Source organism: Lithobates pipiens, unplaced genomic scaffold, assembly GCF_037356315.1.
Source record: "Lithobates pipiens isolate NorthernLeopardFrog02 unplaced genomic scaffold, aLitPip1_a1.2 Scaffold_19, whole genome shotgun sequence".
Taxonomy (NCBI): domain Eukaryota; kingdom Metazoa; phylum Chordata; class Amphibia; order Anura; family Ranidae; genus Lithobates; species Lithobates pipiens.
Window position 1 is genome coordinate 520,681,575 of NW_027507764.1, and position 17,991 is coordinate 520,699,565.

Genomic DNA, 17,991 nt, shown 5'->3' on the forward strand with positions numbered 1-17,991 from the left:
CCTTTATTACTGGTGTTCAATTTTTGCAATACAGGCATCGGCAGTGCAGAAGTTAGAGTGGGTGTTGTGTGCCTCCTGCACAGTATACACCTGAAGATACCCCTTATTGCTGGTGTTCTGTTTCTGTAATGCAGGAACCTAGCACTGTTACAGTGGGTGTTGTGTGCCTCCCACGCTTGTCCTTATTTTCGGCAGCTGGACGTGTTGAGCCACATCATGGCTTGGTTGGATGTGAAAGACCAAGCCCTCCTAATGCTCCTCATCCTCTCTCACCCAGGCTCAGGGTACTAGCCTGTGTTCTGTATACACTAGGCTTTCTTCTGTATACCCTATCCTCTCTTTATACTCTAGCATGTCGTTTATGTACACTAGACTCTTTGTTTACCTCATAAATGGCAGTGTATATAGAAGGAAGGCTAGTTTATACAGAGAGGCTAAGGTATACAGAAGGTAGGCTAGAGAATAAAGAAGACAGGCTAGTGTATACAGGACACATGCTAATGTATAGAGAAAACAGGCTTGGTTATAGAGAGAGACTGAGACTATTATATTCAGAAGAAAAGCTAGTGTATAGAGAGAGGCAGGCTGGGGTATACAGAGAGGCTAGTGAATACAGATAGGGTGATGTGTACAGAAATGCTAGTGTATACAGAGAGGCTATAGTATACAGTTATTCTGGGGTATACAGAGAGGCTAGTTTAAAGAGAGGCTAGTGTATACAGAATACAGACTCGTGTATGCAGATAGGCTTGAGTATACAGAGATGCTAGAGTAAACAGTGAGGCTGGGGTACACAGAGAGGCTAGTTTAAAGAGAGGCTAGTATATACAAAGATGTTGGTGTATAGAGAGAGTCGAGTGTATACAGATAGGACAGTGCATATAGAGAGACTAGTGTATACAGAAGACAGGCTTGGGTATACATCCAAGCTGACAGTGTATACAGAAGCCTGGGTAGTGTATACAGAGAATCTAGTGGATACAGAAGACAGGCTGGTGTATTCTAGCTAGTTTTTAAAGTCTAGTGTAAACAGAAGACAGGCTGTGGTATACAGAGGGTTTAGTGTATTCAGAGAGTCTGGTGTATAGAGATGCAAGGGTGTACAGAGAAGCTAGTATATATAGAAGACTACAGCATACAGAAGAAAGGCTAGTGAATACAGAATAAAGGCTGGCTTCTACGGAGAGGCTAGTGTATGCAGAACACTCTCTAGGGTATAAAGAGAGGGTAGATTATACAGAGAGGCTAGTGCATACAGTGAAGCTATTTTATATAGAAGCCTGGTTAGTGTATACAGAGAAGCTAGTGTGTACAGAAGAAAGGCTAAACAGGCTATAAAGAGAGAAAAGTGTTTACAGAGGACAGTTTGGGGTATAGAAAGATGCTAGTTTATACAGAGAGGGCATACAGAAGACAGAAGACGGGCTAGTGTATTCAGAACATAGGCTAGGTATTCAGAGAGTCTAGTGTATACAGTCGGCGAGTGTATAAATAAGACTGGCTAGTTTACACAGTGTTTACAGAGATGCAAGGGTGTACAGAGCAGCTGGTATATAAAGAAGACTACAGCATACAGAAGAAACGCTAGTGAATACAGAATACAGACTCGTGCATGCAGATAGGCTTGAGTATACAGAGATGCTAGTTTAAAGAGAGGCTAGTATATACAAAGATGTTAGTGTATATAGAGAGATTAGTGTAAAGAGAGAGTCGAGTGTATACAGAAAGGACAGTGCATATACAGAAGATAGGCTTGGGTATACATCAAAGCTGATAGTGTATACAGAAGACTGGGTAGTTTATACAGAGAGTCTAGTGGGTACAGAAGACAGGCTGGTGTATTCTAGCTAATTTTTACAGTCTAGTGTATACAGAAGACAGGATGTAGTATACAGAGGGTTTAGTGTATTCAGAGAGTCTGGTGTATACAGTCGGCGAGTGTATACATAAGACTGGCTAGTTTACACAGGGTTTACAGAGATGCAAGGGTGTACAGAGAAGCTAGTATATATAGAAGACTACAGCATACAGAAGAAAGGCTAGTGAATACAGAATAAAGGCTGGCTTCTACGGAGAGGCTAGTGTATGCAGAACACTATCTAGGGTATAAAGAGAGGCTAGATTATACAGAGAGGCTAGTGCATACAGTGAAGCTATTTTATATAGAAGCCTGTTTAGTGTATACAGAGAAGCTAGTGTGTACAGAATAAAGGCTAGAAAGGCTATAAAGAGAGACAAGTGTTTACAGAGGACAGTTTGGGGTATAGAGAGATGCTAGTTTATACAGAGAGGGCATACAGAAGACAGAAGACGGGCTAGTGTATTCAGAACATAGGCTAGGTATTCAGAGAGTCTAGTGTATACAGTCGGCGAGTGTGTAAATAAGACTGGCTAGTTTACACAGTGTTTATAGAGATGCAAGGGTGTACAGAGAAGCTAGTATATATAGAAGACTACAGCATACAGAAGAAAGGCTAGTGAATACAGAATAAAGGCTAGATTATACAGAGAGGCTAGTGCATACAGTGAAGCTATTTTATATAGAAGCCTGTTTAGTGTATACAGAGAAGCTAGTGTGTACAGATGAAAGGCTAGACAGGCTATAAAGAGAGACAAGTGTTTACAGAGGACAGTTTGGGGTATAGAGAGATGCTAGTTTATACAGAGAGACTAATGTATACAGAAGACAGGCTAGGGCATACAGAAGACGGGCTAGTGTATTCAGAAAATAGGCTAGTGTATACCGAAGACAGGCTTTTGTATGCAGAAGACCGGCTAGTGTATACAGAGAAACTAGTGTATAACAGAGTGTATATAGAAGACAGGCCAGGGTGTAAAGAAGACAGAGTAATGTATACAGAAACAGAAAACATGCTCGTGTATATAGAGAGGCTAGTGAATTTAGAGGGTAGGCTAAGTGATAACAATAGACAATCTTGGATATACAGACACATTTCATCATTTCATCTAGTTCGCATCTCTAATGGAGTTTGTCTCATTGCCATGTTATGCCTTTTCATTCTTATGCTAAATATAGACTACACGATTTTAATCACCCACATCAAGCATGCAATAAAACTATCATACATCAAAATAAACCATGTACTGCCAAAACAATAACGGCCAATAACTTAAAAAATTACTTATCAGTCAATGACTTAACAAAATAAACTTTGCACTCTTTTGCTCTATTTTGCATATTTGTAATTCTCCACATCAACTGTCACTTTGATATCACCACTGACGACACACCATCCTGACTTATTTTGCTTTATTTATTATTAGAAATAGAGAGTACTATCTCAAAACCAGTTAAATCTATTCACTTCGATGAGGTCTACCGCTAATTGTACGGTAATGCAAAATGTTCACAAAACCATCCATTTGCTACCAGACATGCTGCACATATTATGAGTAATGTAACTATCGCTCGCTAACGATGTAAAAAGTTTTATTGCTTTTCTGACATTAACCGAGAATCTCTGACATTAACTGAGTATCTCTCTGCACTAGGATCATTGCACAGTTAAAACACAGTGACAAAACATTTCTTTTTACCGCAGCAAAATGTGAGAAAAGCAGTGTAAGCCGTCTTTCTGCCATATGCTTCAGAAAATTAATGTACCGCTTTTAAATCCATATCAATTCCACATCCTAATGTAAACTGTCTAAAATTTTAACATTTACTGAAAGCAATTACTGGATATTACATTATGATTATACCAGTGGAAATGGACCGCGTAATGGAATTGTCAAATTAATCATAATCTCAGAGTTAACTTAGCTGATAAATTTACGATTTACTCAACGATTTAAACTTAGATTTTTTCAGGCTAAGTCAATTTAATCTTAAATAATTTATACTATATTCTACTGTACTCCTAAATAATGTACTGTTTTTCTGTATTTTAGCCGTGCTCATATTTCGTGTTATGTTGCTATTCCGACAATCGGCCTTAATGAGGATATTACTTTGCAACAATCTCTTGATCCCTTTTGTGTATTCACTTTATCTGTATTTATATTTACTGCCTCAATATACTTATTATTATTATATTATAGAGATTACTATCTCTAAATCATTGTAAACGTAACCATAGATATAATGTCTACAGCTAATTTTACGTTAAAGCAAAATTCACACAAAACCATCTTTTTAAAACCTTTTAAAGCCGGCACATTAAGAATAATGCAACCATCTCTCTACCCCTATGCAATAGGATTCTCTTTCTGACTCTATTTTGTATATTACTTCAACTGTCACACTGATAACCATTTGTAACACATAACACTGGCAACACATTTTTTAAAAGCAGCAAAATGCGAGAAAGTGGTTGCAGTAGCAAAGGATAGCTATAAAGTTTGATTACATTAATAACACATAATGCAACTATTTTACATTCACATCAAGCATACATCCTATTGTAAACTGTCTATCACTATTAATTTTCAGGGTTACTGATACATTATGCGGATAACCAGTGGAAACGGAGAAAAGTCAGTGTAAGCCGTCTTCGTGCGTAACAAAATTAATGGAACGATTTACACGTTGGAATTTACAAGCTACGTTAATTTACTCTTAAATAATGTATACCCTTTAGCTGCTTAGCTCACACTTTGCTGTATGTAGCCGCGTTAACTGTATTAATGGTTTCATGTAAGTAACCAATGGGGATTGACATTTCATGTCTATCTCACATCTCTAATGCAATTTGTCTCTTTAAAATTTCATACTTTTCCGGTTATTATACTTTCTCATCCTTAAAGACAAGTTGCTGATATTTTATGATTACAGCAATCATCTCATCTAATTGCTAGTCCGATATTCTAACTTGGTATTACTTTGCAAGGCTCTATTGAACAATGTAAAGGTAAGCTAGATATTTTGTGTATTTCCACTTAAACTCGACCTGTTTATACTGTCTCAATATTATCCTTTCTAATTTTGCTAAATTAGATTATAGGGTTTGCTATGTCTAAATCCACCTTTATTACGTATACTGCTACTTTTAGGATAATACAAAACCATCTTTTGCTTCTTTACACGCTTCACATATTAAGAGTAATGCAATGCTACCGATGTGAACAGTTCAATTGCTCTTCTTACATTTAGCTGGTATCTCTCTGCTATAGGAAACTGAATTTGTATTACAACGATAACTCATCTAATATCAGTCCACTCAGTGCTACCGGGATAACTTTTTCATTTAGAGTAATGAAATGATTTCTCAGTCATTTTGAAGCTACTGCAAAAAACGCTTCCGATCTCTTTTCAACTGCAATACTTAAGCTCTGCAATATAAAGGAATATTTAGCTGCTTAGCTCAAACTTTGCTGTACGTAGCCGTGTTAACTTTATTAATGGTTACCAATGGGGATTGACATTTCATCTCTAATTCACATTCACATTTCTAATGCAGTTTGTCTTTTTGCCATGTCATCCTCTGCCAGTTATTTTCCTTTCTTATCCTTATGCTATATTTGGGGTATATTTACTACATTATTAAAGACACGTAATGAACCCGATTGATAAAAACCTACACACGTCGTTGCTGTCATTTCGTGTATTTCCACTTAAACTCGACTTGTATATACTGTCTCAATATTAATCTGTGTTATTTTGCTATATTTATTATTAGAATAACCAGATTACGATCTCTATATCCTGGTAAACCAACTCACACAAAACCATCTCATTTCTACCTTACACGCAGCAATAAATATTAAGATATTAACATTTAACCGGTATCTCTCTGCAATAGTAAACGGAATGGGTAGATCACTCATCTAATATCAGTCTTCTCAGTGCTACCGGAACAACTTTTACATTTAGAGTAATGCAACGATTTCTCAGTTTTATGAAGCTACTGCAACTAACGCTTTGGATTTCTTTCCTGTTAAATTACGCTCTGCAATATTAAGCCATGTAAATTGTCCTATTGGTCTACTAACAATGCTATGTATAATAATACAAATCTTTCAAAAGCAATATCGTCTCACTACAATACTTACACTCTGCATAATAAATATGATTAATGCGACTAATGCTAATAATAAAGTCGTCTAAAACTCGGCTATAGGTAGAGAATAAAACTATCTTACATCAAAATAAACCATGTACTGCCAAACCAATAACGGCCAATTACTTAACGTCTATCAGTCAATGACTTAACAAAATAAACTTAGCACTCTTTTGTTCTATTTTTTATATATGTAGTTCTCTACATTAACTGTCACATTGATATCACCACTGACAACACACTACTGACCTTTTAACAGCACCAAATATGAAAAAAGCACTGTAACTCTTTACATGATTTAGATGTAGTTGCATTAGCAAAAAATAAAGTCATGTCTTCTGTACACGCTAGCCTTTCTGTATACATTAATCTTTCTGTGTACACCAGTCCCTCTATATAGACTAGCCTCTCTGTCTTCTGTATACACGTGCCCGTAACCTATATACACTAGCCTGCCTTCTTTTTACAATAGTCTCGGTGTCCAAGCCTCTCTGCATACACTAGCCTCACTGAATTCCCCAGACTCTCTTCTGTATACACAAGCCTATCTGTAAACAATAGCTTGTCATCTGTACACACTAGCCTCTCTGTATACACTAGCCATTCTTCTGTATACACCAGGCTCAGGGGAATAACATTAGCCTATCTGTATTACCTTGTTTTACTTTTCTGATTTCTGTTTCTTTTCTAGGGTCTACCTCGCCGTATACCCAAGCCAATCTTATTACCCCAGCCTCATTCCAATTATAATAGCCTCACTGTATACCCCAGGCAGTCTTGTGTTGGGTTTTTTCAGTCTGCTCAGCCATCTTCTTGTAGGGTTCTTCGGGTCAGCCCTTGCTCCCTTTTCCCCACGTATCCTCTCATTCACAAGAAGTTCATTCTCATGTCTGGGTTACCTTGGGCATCAGGCTCATCCTATCCTTCACGGGACATTCATTTGGGTTTGCGTAGCTTGCAGGCTCTTAAGGGGTTCCTTCTCATCTTCAGGTCAAGAGTCGGTGGGTTCTACTCTCACAGCGGTAACTTACAGTTGGCGTTTGGGCATATGTCATTTTATGGATGGGATCTTTACCTTTCCTTTTCCACCTATACTTGTGTCTTTTTGCCCTCTTTTCAAGCATACTGACCATCCAGGCCATGGCACACCTCAGGCCTTGGTTCTTAACCACTACAATACAGGGCACTTTCGCCCCCTTCTTTCCCAGCCCAATTTTCAGCTTTCATCGCTCTAGCGCTTTCAGTGACAATTGCGCGGTCATGCTACACTGTACCCAAATGAAATTTTTATCATTTTGTTCGCACAAATAGAGATTTATTTTGGTGGTTTTTATTCACGACTCCGTTTTTTATTTTTTGCGATATAAGCGCAAAAAAGCGGAAATTTGGAAAAAAAACAATATTTTCTTTTTTCTATTTTAAAAGAAATCCAATAAAATCAAATTTTGTCATAAATTTAAGCCAAAATGTATTCTGCTACATGTTTTTGGTAAAAAAAAATCCGTTAAGTGTATAATAATTGGTTTGTGTGATCACGGACATATGTACGCAAATGATCATGTACATATGTGTGCAGGTGATCACGTACATATGTGTGCACATAATCATTGGGACAAGTGATTTTAGTGGGACATATGTGGGGGACATGTTTTTATTATTAGGGACATGTGTTTTTATTTTTTGGGGACATGTGTGTTATGGGGACATATGTGGGGACTGTGTTTACACTGTGTGGTGTGTTGTGTGTTTACACTAGACTGAAGATCAGTGAGTAAAAAGCTGTAAAAAACAGCTCATACTCACTGATCATCAGCCGGCTGCAGCAATCTACTCTCCTCTCCTCAGCGATGACTTCTGTGTGAGGAGAGGAGGAGCCGATTGCCTAGCAACCGGCTGTTTGTTTACATCACATGACGGCCGTGATTGGACACGGCCGTCATGTGATCAGGAGGGCCAATCACAGAGCCCTGATTGACATTCCTGAACGTCCTATCAGAAGTAGACGGCTCCCACCCGGCCGTATATGTGCATTGGCCGGGTGGGAAGTGGTTAAGTAATATCACATTTCCCACTTGAAGACTCCGATTACAAGTGGGAAGGCTGGCCGCAGGCCAGCCCGTATTTGTGGGAGGAGTCTGAGGGACTATTAAACCCTCCTCCTCTGTCAGGGTCAGGGTTGGTGTTTTCTAGGGAGAGAGACCGAGTTACACAGACTTGCTAGTGTATACAGACGGAATAGTGTATACAGAAGACCAGCTAGTTTATACAGAGAGGCTAATGTGTACAAAAGACAGGCTAGATTATACAGAAGAACGTACTGGATATGCAGAGATGGAGGCGAGGTTATACTGAGGGAGAGGCTGTTTTACACAAAGAGGCTAGTGTGTGCAGACTTGCTAAAGTATACGGACAGACTAGTGTATACAGAGAGGCTATTTTAAGCAGAGAGACTAGGGAAAACAGAGAGGCTAGTGTACAGAGACAAGCTGACAGTGAGGCCGGGGTATAATGAGAAGCTAAGTTATACAGTAGACAGGCTAGTTTATATAAAAGACAAAATTGGGTAAACAGAATACAGGCTGGGGTATAATGAGAGGCAAGATTATACATAGAGGCTAGGGTATAAAGATGTATACAGAAAGGCGGGGTATACCGAGAGACTATGTGTATAAAAGACAAGCTAGGGACGGACTAGTGTATACAGAAGACCGGCTAGTTGATACAGAGAGGCTAATGTGTACAAAAGACTGGCTAATGTATACAGATAGGCTAGATTATACAGAAGAACATCCTGGGTATGCAGAGAGCTCAGCTTCAAGGGATGGCCAACGTGAGTAATATGAGTGAGACTCCTCACCCCCCCCCCCCACCTACCAGATCTGACTTTCATCCCCTTGCCCTCTCTGCCCCGGTCATCTGGTGGCAGTTTTATGCACTCCCTGGCCCCCACCCATTCATAATCCTTACCGACCTTTCCTTCCGCTGCTCACAGGAACATACTGGATGACTTGTCTAATTAACCAACTTGTACAAGACACCGCTATCCTCCTGTCTGACACCGGTCCCCATTGGAGGCGTTACCCCTCACTGTTTGGGTGGTCCCTGCCTCCCCCTGGATGCTCCACATATACCCCGACGACATTGTCGGAGGGGCACCACTTGACAGGTGGCATCTCCCATTGGAGGAAGGGATGATGGCCCCAACCCCTTGGCAGCAGGTTCTTTCATGTACAGACCAGGGCGGCTCATCTTCCCTTCTGGAGTCTTGACCTTAGAGGGGGGAGTTGCACTTTGGGGGGTCTGAGTGATACCTAGTGCGCTGTACTGGAAGGGCTTGACATTCCCGCATATGTGTCCCCTCTCCCTGGTTGCGCCCCTCGTCCCCCCCTCTGGCCCCCACCTACTCTTTGCCGAGATTGCCTTCTGCAGCTTTCGGGGACACCCTGGATGACTTATTTATTGAGCCTATTGGTGCGAGACACTGCTTCCCTCCAGTTTGACTCTGGACCCCCCTGGAGGATTTACCCCTTACTGTTTTGGCGGTCCCAGCCTCCCTCTGGATGCTCTACACAGCCCCCGATGGTGATGCAGGAGAGACACTAATTGGCGGGCCCCAGAACTGCTGCTCGGGTGAAGTCTCCCGTTGGATGGAGGGATGGTGGCCCCAGCCCCTTGCCTGCCGGATTCTCCATGCACCGACCAGGGCTGCTCCTCTTTCATCTTCATGTGGTGACCATGGAGGGGAGGAGTTGAAACTTATGGGGTCCGGGTGGTTGCTGGTGTGAGCACGCTAAAGGACTTGACCTTTCCGCATGTTTGTCCCCTCTCCTTTGCTGCCCCTCCTTCCCTCCCCCCTTCCCTCCCTTACCTCCTTCCCTTCCCTCCCCCCTTCCCTCCCCCCTTTCACTCCCCCTTTCCCCCCTTACCCCCCTCTTTTCCCCCCTTCCCTCCCCCTTTTCCCCCGGGGCGTGGATGGAGGAGAGGGGGTAAGAAGAGGACAATCTGCCAAAGAGAGAAATACATTTGTTCGGGGGCTGCATGTACTTTTGGGGTATGGGACGGGGGGTGGTGGATCCCATTCTGTGATGCCTTTTCTGTTGTGACGGGCTCCCTCGTGCATGCCTACATTTAGGGCGAGCTGAGGAGACCCCTCAGTGCTGACAGTTCTATGCTCTACCTCTGTTTTAATTATACTATTGTTTTTTGGTTCTATGATGTTACTGATTGTCTTTTATTTGCATACCGGTATCAGACGTGACATTTACCACTGCCGGGACTGGGGGGACTGGGATCCGGGGGCTCCCTCTCCGACCTGTCTACCCACCAACCCAAGTAGGACGGCGCTTTAAACCCAGTGTACATCTGGTAAACGCTATAGCATAATTGTGCTGTTTTAGTATACAATTCCTGTACTGTTGAGTGCGGACAACCCTTAATTTCCCTCTCCCCCTGGGGTTGAGGTGCCCGGCCTCTTTTTCCCCTTACCTTTCCTTCCATTTGCCCTTCCTTTTTCCCCCTTAGTTCCCTCCATCCATTACCTACCCAATACCTACCTTGGTTCAACTTTCTTTGCTTTTCTCGGACGTCCCCCTTCCCCTCCCCGAGGAGCGATGGCAGACTCAGTCAAGGTCACCTCTCTAAACGTTAAGGGACTGAACTCCTCTGAAAAACGGTGGATCCTCCTGTGAGAACTGAAGACTTCCTGTACTGATGTGGCCTTTATACAAGAAACACATTTTAAAAATACTAGCCTCCCCTTTCTACGGTCAAGATCCTTCGCTAAGGTCTACCACTCTACTAACCCCTCCTCTAAGACCAAGGGAATCTCCATTCTGATCTCTAGCAGGCTCCCCTCGGTTCTCCAGGATTCTCTGGTGGACCCTGGGGGCCGATATCTTTTTCTTAGGGGCCACATTGGAGAGCTCCTTTTTACATTTGCCACTGTGTACGCTCCCAATGATCACCAAGACACATTCCTCAGAACTACCCTGCACAGATGATGTGACTTTCGGGAGGGCCAGTTGATATTAGGTGGGGACTTTAATGTCCCCTTTCGCCATCGGTTGACACTTCTGCCTCTTGCTCCTCGCTCCTCATTTACTCTAGAAAGCGGATTACTAAGTGCTTACTGAATGACCAATTAGTTGATATCTGGTGTCTGCAACACTCCGGGGAAAGGGACTACTCTTTTTGCTCTTCCCCTCACAAATCATACTTGAGGATAGACTTCTTCTTGATTCCACATGACCAACTGCACTTGGTGAGCTCTTCCTCCATCGGCCATATTACTTGGTCTGACCACGCTCCTGTAGCCCTTACCTACACCCTCTCTAGGAACCCCTCACCTAGGACTCTATTCTGGCACCTTAATGAGAGCCTCCTCCAGATACCAGAAGTTTTAGCAGATGTGACCAGGGAATTGGACCTTTATTTCCAAGAAAACTAAATGCAGGACTGCGACCCGGGGATAATTTGGGAGGCTCACAAGTCAGTACTCCGCAGGGTACTTATCAGGCACGGGGCACGCATCAAACGAACACGGAAGGAACAAATTGCTAATCTGTTTTGTGAACTTGCCTCTGTGGAAGCGAAACATAAACATGCCCCCTCACGGACCTTAGAGATTGAATTGGGGACACTCCGTACCCAGATTACTGACCTACTCCATTATAAAGCGAAAGCAGTACTCCAGTTTTGTCGTAAACTGATGTAGGAATCAGGGGACAAATGCAGAAAAATCTTTGCCAGGTCAGTAAAGGAGTGGAAATCTGCCTCTTACATACAACAGTTGATAGATGAGAATGGCCAGAGGGGCTCTACCCCAACCCAAATAGCCAAAGTCTTTGAAAAATGCTACTCTGATCTCTACAACCTGCCCGATTCAGGGTCCGGACAGGACAATATAGACAGATATGTAACCGGTTCTGGTCTACCAACCCGATCACACTGGAAGAAGTCCAGATGGCCGTGGGACCTCCGAAGGTGGGTAAGGCTCCGGGCCCTGACGGATATACCGCACAATACTATAAGACCTTCCTCCCTATTCTCGGCCCGCGCTTGGTGAATTTATTGAATACTCTGAGCTTGAATGGGGATTTTCCTGAGCATACCCTTAGAGCCCACATCTCGTTGATACCTAAGGAGGGCAAAGACCCGGGCCTATGTGGGAGCTACAGACCCATTTCCCTCCTAAATTCGGTCCTAAAACGATTCTCTAAAATCCTCGCCACGTGATTGGCACAGCACTTGCAGTCCCTTATACATATTGACCAGTTAGGTTTTATTCCCACCAGGGAAGATAGGGACAACACCATTAAGGTGCTTACCCTGGTCCATAAAGCAAAGTCATCTGGGACCCCTTGTCTTTTCGTGAGTACTGATGCCGAGAAGGCTTTTGATCGGGTCAAATGGACATTCATGTTCTCGGTCCTTCGCCATATAGGTCTGAGTGAACGGATGTTGGCATGGATAAGTAAGATATACTCACGCCCTTCAGCTCAACTCAAAGCGAATGGGGTGCTCTCATCTCCCCTTGACATCGGGAATGGGACCAGACAGGGTTGCCCCCTGTCGCCCCAGTTATTCGCACTGTCATTGGAACCCTTTCTCTCCACAATTCGACAAAACTCAGACATAACGCGACTCCAAATCGGTACTATTGAAATCTGCCTACGTAGATGACATGCTGTTCTCGTTGACGAATCCCAGAGTTTCCTTGCCAAATCTCCTTCGGGAATTCCAGATATACGGGATACTTCTTGAAATCAGAGGCCATGGGGGTCGAAGTCCGCCCGCAAACGTTACTAGACTTGTAGTCCAATTTTCGATTTAAATGGACCCATACAGCCCTTAAGTACTTAGGTACTTACATTCCACAGGACAACGCGCGTACGTTTATGTTGAACTTCCCCCCACCCCTTGTCACTAAGATCCGCAGTTTGCTTCACGGGTGGCATTCTGGCCTCCATTCCTGGTTCAGGAGATGCAATCTCATTAAAATGAACATACTCCCTAAATTTACCTATCTTTTCCAAGCTCTCCCGATCCAGATTCCAGTCCCGTTTTTTAAGCAAGCTCAATCCCTGCTCACTCAATTTAACTGGGCCCACAAAAATCCCAGACTTAAGTGGTCACAGCTGACATTGTCTAAACAACAGGGAGGGTTGGTTCTCCCTGACTTGCGATGCTACTACCTGGCCTCCCATCTGGGGCGTGTATTGGACTGGAATGGAAACAAACTTTCTAAGCTCTGGGTGCTACTAGGACAATCTCACTCCCAAATTCCGCTAAGAAGCACCATGTGGTGCTATAAGGATTTACCCACAGAATTGACGTCACATCCCACTATAGGGGCTTCATTGAAAGTCAGTCACCTGATCGCTACCCAAAACACACTCACGTCTTTGACTTCCCCCCTATTCCCTATACGTGGCCATCCGAACTTGGAACCGGGGACCCACTTAGAATTTCCAACCTAGACCATGCGTCTAAATTCGTCATTGATGGAAAATGACCTTCTTTCTCAACCCTAACAGATCCGACAGGGCTTTTTCAAATGCCTTTTTGGAGAGCGGCGCAACAACATCATTTTTTCCATTCCATCCCCAATACTCAAACTTTCGCATGCCCTCAGACGGAGTTTGAGACTCTATGCAGGAGCGAAGGCCCTTTGGTCCACATTCTCTCTCAAACAGATCACCCACACTTAACCTGCCTGTCCAACTGGGAAAAGGACCTTAATTGCTCGTTTTCCCCAGCACAGAGACAACGCATTATCACTTTGGCTCTCAAAACCTCGCTGTGCACGAAGATACAGGAGACAAATTTTAAACTTCTCACCAGGTGGTATTTGACACCATCAAAGCTGCATAAATAATTCCCCTCTTCCTCGAACATATGCTGGAGGTGTGGAGAAGAAGAGGGCACGTTGATCCACATTTTTTGGTCCTGCCCCAGCTTGGTGGACTTCTGGACAGAGATCCGATGCATAACACAAAAATTCACAGACTTCTCCATCCCGGAAGAGGCTGCATTTTTTCTCTTGCACCATTGACAGATTCCCATTAAGAAGTACAAAAAAATACATTTTACGGCATGTGATAAATGCGGCGAAATCCTGCATCCCTCTCTATTGGAAAAAATGTTCCCCCCCTTTCATTACTCACTGGCTTAGGAAAATAGAGGACATTAAAAAAAATGGAGGACTTGATCCTCACATCACAAGGTAAACAAGAACTTTTTAAACAAACCTGGGACATCTGGAATACCTTTATATTCTCGCTGGAAGGATGTCGCCTGCTATCACCTTAATGCTCTGAGCTTTCCTTGACTGGCCCCTTGGACAGTGGCTGCCATTGTGTCTCGTCCCCTCTTCTCCTTTCCTGATCTTTCACCCCTTCTCTTTTCTTCCTTCCTCCCCTATCTCTCATCCCCTCCACCCACTCTCTCTTTTGGAAAAAGTGGAAAATTGGGAATGACGGCCCCACCCCCCCCCTCTGGATGGATTATGCCGGAGGGACCTGGGGTTTGTGTGACCCTGGATCTTGGTACAGTACTTTATCCGTGCCTTGAATCATTATGATTGATGGAAGGCAGACTCACAGTTGCGAATATACCTGTATCAAGTATTGTTCAGCTGCTTTTTGCTCTGTATTTCTCTGTTGCATTATGTACTCGGGGGACCGTCTTCCCCTGTTTGTAGAAAAAATTATATTTGAAAAAAAAAAGAAGCCTACGACACCTGGTATTCCCAGGCGGTCTCCCATCCAGGCATTAACCAGGCCCGACCCTGCTTAGCCTCCAAGATCAGACGAGATGGAACAGATTCAGGGGGATGTGGCCGTAGCCAATAACTTCAGGCACTCTCAACTCTCTTGACAAACGCCAAGATGGTCACCTTGGGAAAGAAACAAAAAAAAAACAAGTCAACACCAACAACATAAAAAGAAGTCTACAGCACCTAGTATTCCCAGGTGGTCTCTCATCCAGGTATTTACAAGGCCCGACCCTGTTTAGTCTCTGAGATCAGACGAGATCTGGTGCTTTCAGGGTTATGTGGCCATAGGCAAGCTCTTCAGGCACTCTCAACCCTCTTGACAAACACCAAGATGGTCACCTTGGTAAACAAACAAAACAAAAACAAGTCAACGCCAACAACATAAAAAGAAGCCTACAGCACCTAGTATTCCCAGGTTGTCTCCAATCCAGGTACTAGCAAGGCCCAACCCTGTTTAGCCTCTGAGATCAGAGGAGATCGGGCGCTTTCAGGGTTATGTGCCCATATGCAATCTCTTTGGGCACTCTCAACCCTCTTGACAAATGCCAAGATAGTCAACTTGAGATACAAGCGAAAAAAGACAGGTCAATGTCAACAACATAAAAAGAAGAATACGGCACCTAGTATTCCAACGCCATCTCCCATCCAGGTACTAACTAGGCCCAACCCTTCTTAGCCTCAGAGATAAGAAGAGCTAGGGCTTTTTCAGGGTGATGCTGCTGTAAGCGATCTCTTTGGGCACCTCTCAACCCTCTTGACAAATGCCAAGATGGTCACCTTGGGAAACAAGCGGAAAAAAACAAACGAATCAACGCCAACAACATAAAAAGAAGCCTACAATAACTGGTATTCCCAGGTGGTCTCCCATCCAGGTACTAACCAGGCCTGACTATTCTTAGCCTCCAAGATCAGACAAGATTGGGTGCTTTCAGAGTGATGTGGCCATAGGCAATCTCTTCAGGCACCCTCAACCCTCTTGACAAACACCAAGATGGTGACCTTGGGAAACAAGCTAAAAAAAACAGGTCAACGCCAACAACATAAAAAGAAGCCTACGACACCTGGTATTCCCAGGCGGTCTCCCATCCACGTACTAACAAGGCCTGACTCTTCTTAGCCTCCAACATCAAATGAGATCGGGTGCTTTCAGGGTGATGTGCCCGTAGGCAATCCCTTCAGGCACTTTCAACCCTCTTGACAAACGCCAAGATGGTCACCTTGGGAATCAAGCAACAACTTAAAAAAAAAGCCTATGGCATTGAGAAATCCCAGGCGGTCTCCCATCCAGGTACTAACCAGGTCCCAACCCTGCTTAGCCTCTGAGATCAAATGAGATTGGGCTCTTTCAGGGTGATGCAGCCATAGTAGATTTTTTTCAGGCACGCTCAACCCTCTTGACAAATGCCAAGATGGTCACCTTGGGAAGCAAACAAAAAATCAAGTCAACGCCAACAACATAAAAAGAAGCCTACAGCACCTAGTATTCCCAGGCGGTCTCCCATCCAGGTATTAACAAGGCACGACCCTTTCTAGCCTCTGAGATCAGAGGAGATTGGGTGCTTTCAGGGTGATGTGCCCATAGGCAATCTCTTTGGGCACTCTCATCCCTCTTGAAAAATGCCAAGATAGTCACCCTGGGAAACAAGCGAAAAAAAACAGGTCAACGCCAACAACATGAAAAGAAGAATACGGCACCTGGTATTCCAAGGCCGTCTCCCATTCAAGTACTAACTAGGCCCAACCCTTCTTAGCCTCCGAGATCAGAAGAGATAGGGTGCTTTCAGGGTGATGCTGCTGTAAGCGATCTCTTTAAGCACTCTCTACCCTCTTGACAAATGCCAAGATGATCACTTTGGGAAACAAGCGAAAAAAAACAGGTCAACACCAACAACATAAAAAGAAGCCTGCGGCATCTGGAAAACCCAGGCGGTCTCCCATCCAGGTACAAACCAGGCCCAACCCTGCTTAGCCTCTGAGACCAGACGAGATTGGGTGCTTTAAGGGTGTTGCGGCCGTAGGCAATTTCTTTGTGCACTCTCAACCCTCTTGACAAATGGCAAGATGGTCACCTTGGGAAAAAAGGGAAAAAACACAGGTCAACGCCGACAACATAATGAGAAGCGTACGGCACCTGGTATTCCCAGGCTGTCTCCCGTCCAGGTACTAACCAGGCCCATCGCTGCTTAGCCTCCAAGATCAGATGAGATTGGGCTCTCTCAGGGTGATTTGGCCGTAGGCACTCTCTTTGGGCACTCTGAAGCCTCTTGACAAAGGCCAAGATGCTCACCTTGGGAAAAAAGCTAAAAAAAACAGGTCAAAGCCAACAACATAAAAAGAAGTCTACGGCATCCGGTATTCCCAGGCGATCTCCCAATCAAGACACTAACCAGGCCAGATCCTTCTATGGCACCTGGTCTTCCCAGGCAGTCTCCCATCCAGGTACTAACCAGGCCTGACACTGCTTAGCCTCTGAAATCAGACGAGATCAGGTGCTTTCAGGGTGATGTGGCCGTAAGCATTCTCTTCAAGACACGCCCAACCCTCTTGACAAACGCCAAGATGGTCGCCTTCAGAAACAAGCGAAAAAAACAGGTCAAAGCCAACAACATAAAAAGAAGCCTATGGCACCTGGTATTCCCAGGCGGTCTCCCATCCAGCTACTAACCAGGCCTGACACTGTTTAGCCTCCGAGATCAGACGAGATTGGACGCTTTCAGGGTGATGGGGCCGTAGGTGATCTCTTCGGGCACTCTCAACCCTCTTGACAAATGCCAAGATGGTCACCTTGGGAAACAAGTGAAAAAAAAAAAACAGGTCAAGGTCAATAACATAAAAAGAAGCCTACGGCACCTGTTATTCCCAGACGTTCTCCTATCCTGGTATTAACCAGGCCCAACACTGCTTAGCCTCCGAGATCAGACAAGATCGGGTGTTTTCAGGGTGATGGGGCCGTAGGTGATCTCTTTAGGCACTCTCGACCCTCTTTTTAAAAGCCAAGATGGTCACCTTGGGAAACAAGCGAAAATAAACAGGTCAACACCAACAACATAAAAAGAAGCCTACGGCACCTGGTATTCACAGATGGTCTCCCATACAGGTATTAACCAGGCCGTACACTGCTAGGCCTCTGAGATCAGATGAGATTGTGCGCTTTCAGGGTGATGTGGCCATAGGTGTTCTATTCAGACACTCTCA

At 43.9% G+C, this 17,991-nt stretch overlaps 9 pseudogenes; all 9 read right to left on the reverse strand.

Moving 5' to 3' along the window:
• Positions 1 to 14,748: 14,748 nt before the first annotated feature.
• LOC143999423 (5S ribosomal RNA) lies at positions 14,749 to 14,867 on the reverse strand (annotated as a pseudogene).
• A 100-nt stretch (positions 14,868 to 14,967) lies between these two features.
• Positions 14,968 to 15,086, reverse strand: LOC143999467 (5S ribosomal RNA; annotated as a pseudogene).
• A 100-nt stretch (positions 15,087 to 15,186) lies between these two features.
• On the reverse strand, positions 15,187 to 15,305 carry LOC143998987 (5S ribosomal RNA; annotated as a pseudogene).
• A 322-nt stretch (positions 15,306 to 15,627) lies between these two features.
• LOC143998857 (5S ribosomal RNA) lies at positions 15,628 to 15,746 on the reverse strand (annotated as a pseudogene).
• Positions 15,747 to 15,845: 99 nt separating this feature from the next.
• Positions 15,846 to 15,964, reverse strand: LOC143999442 (5S ribosomal RNA; annotated as a pseudogene).
• A 951-nt stretch (positions 15,965 to 16,915) lies between these two features.
• On the reverse strand, positions 16,916 to 17,034 carry LOC143998529 (5S ribosomal RNA; annotated as a pseudogene).
• A 160-nt stretch (positions 17,035 to 17,194) lies between these two features.
• LOC143998563 (5S ribosomal RNA) lies at positions 17,195 to 17,313 on the reverse strand (annotated as a pseudogene).
• Positions 17,314 to 17,412: 99 nt separating this feature from the next.
• LOC143999126 (5S ribosomal RNA) lies at positions 17,413 to 17,531 on the reverse strand (annotated as a pseudogene).
• Positions 17,532 to 17,634: 103 nt separating this feature from the next.
• On the reverse strand, positions 17,635 to 17,753 carry LOC143998701 (5S ribosomal RNA; annotated as a pseudogene).
• Positions 17,754 to 17,991: the final 238 nt, after the last annotated feature.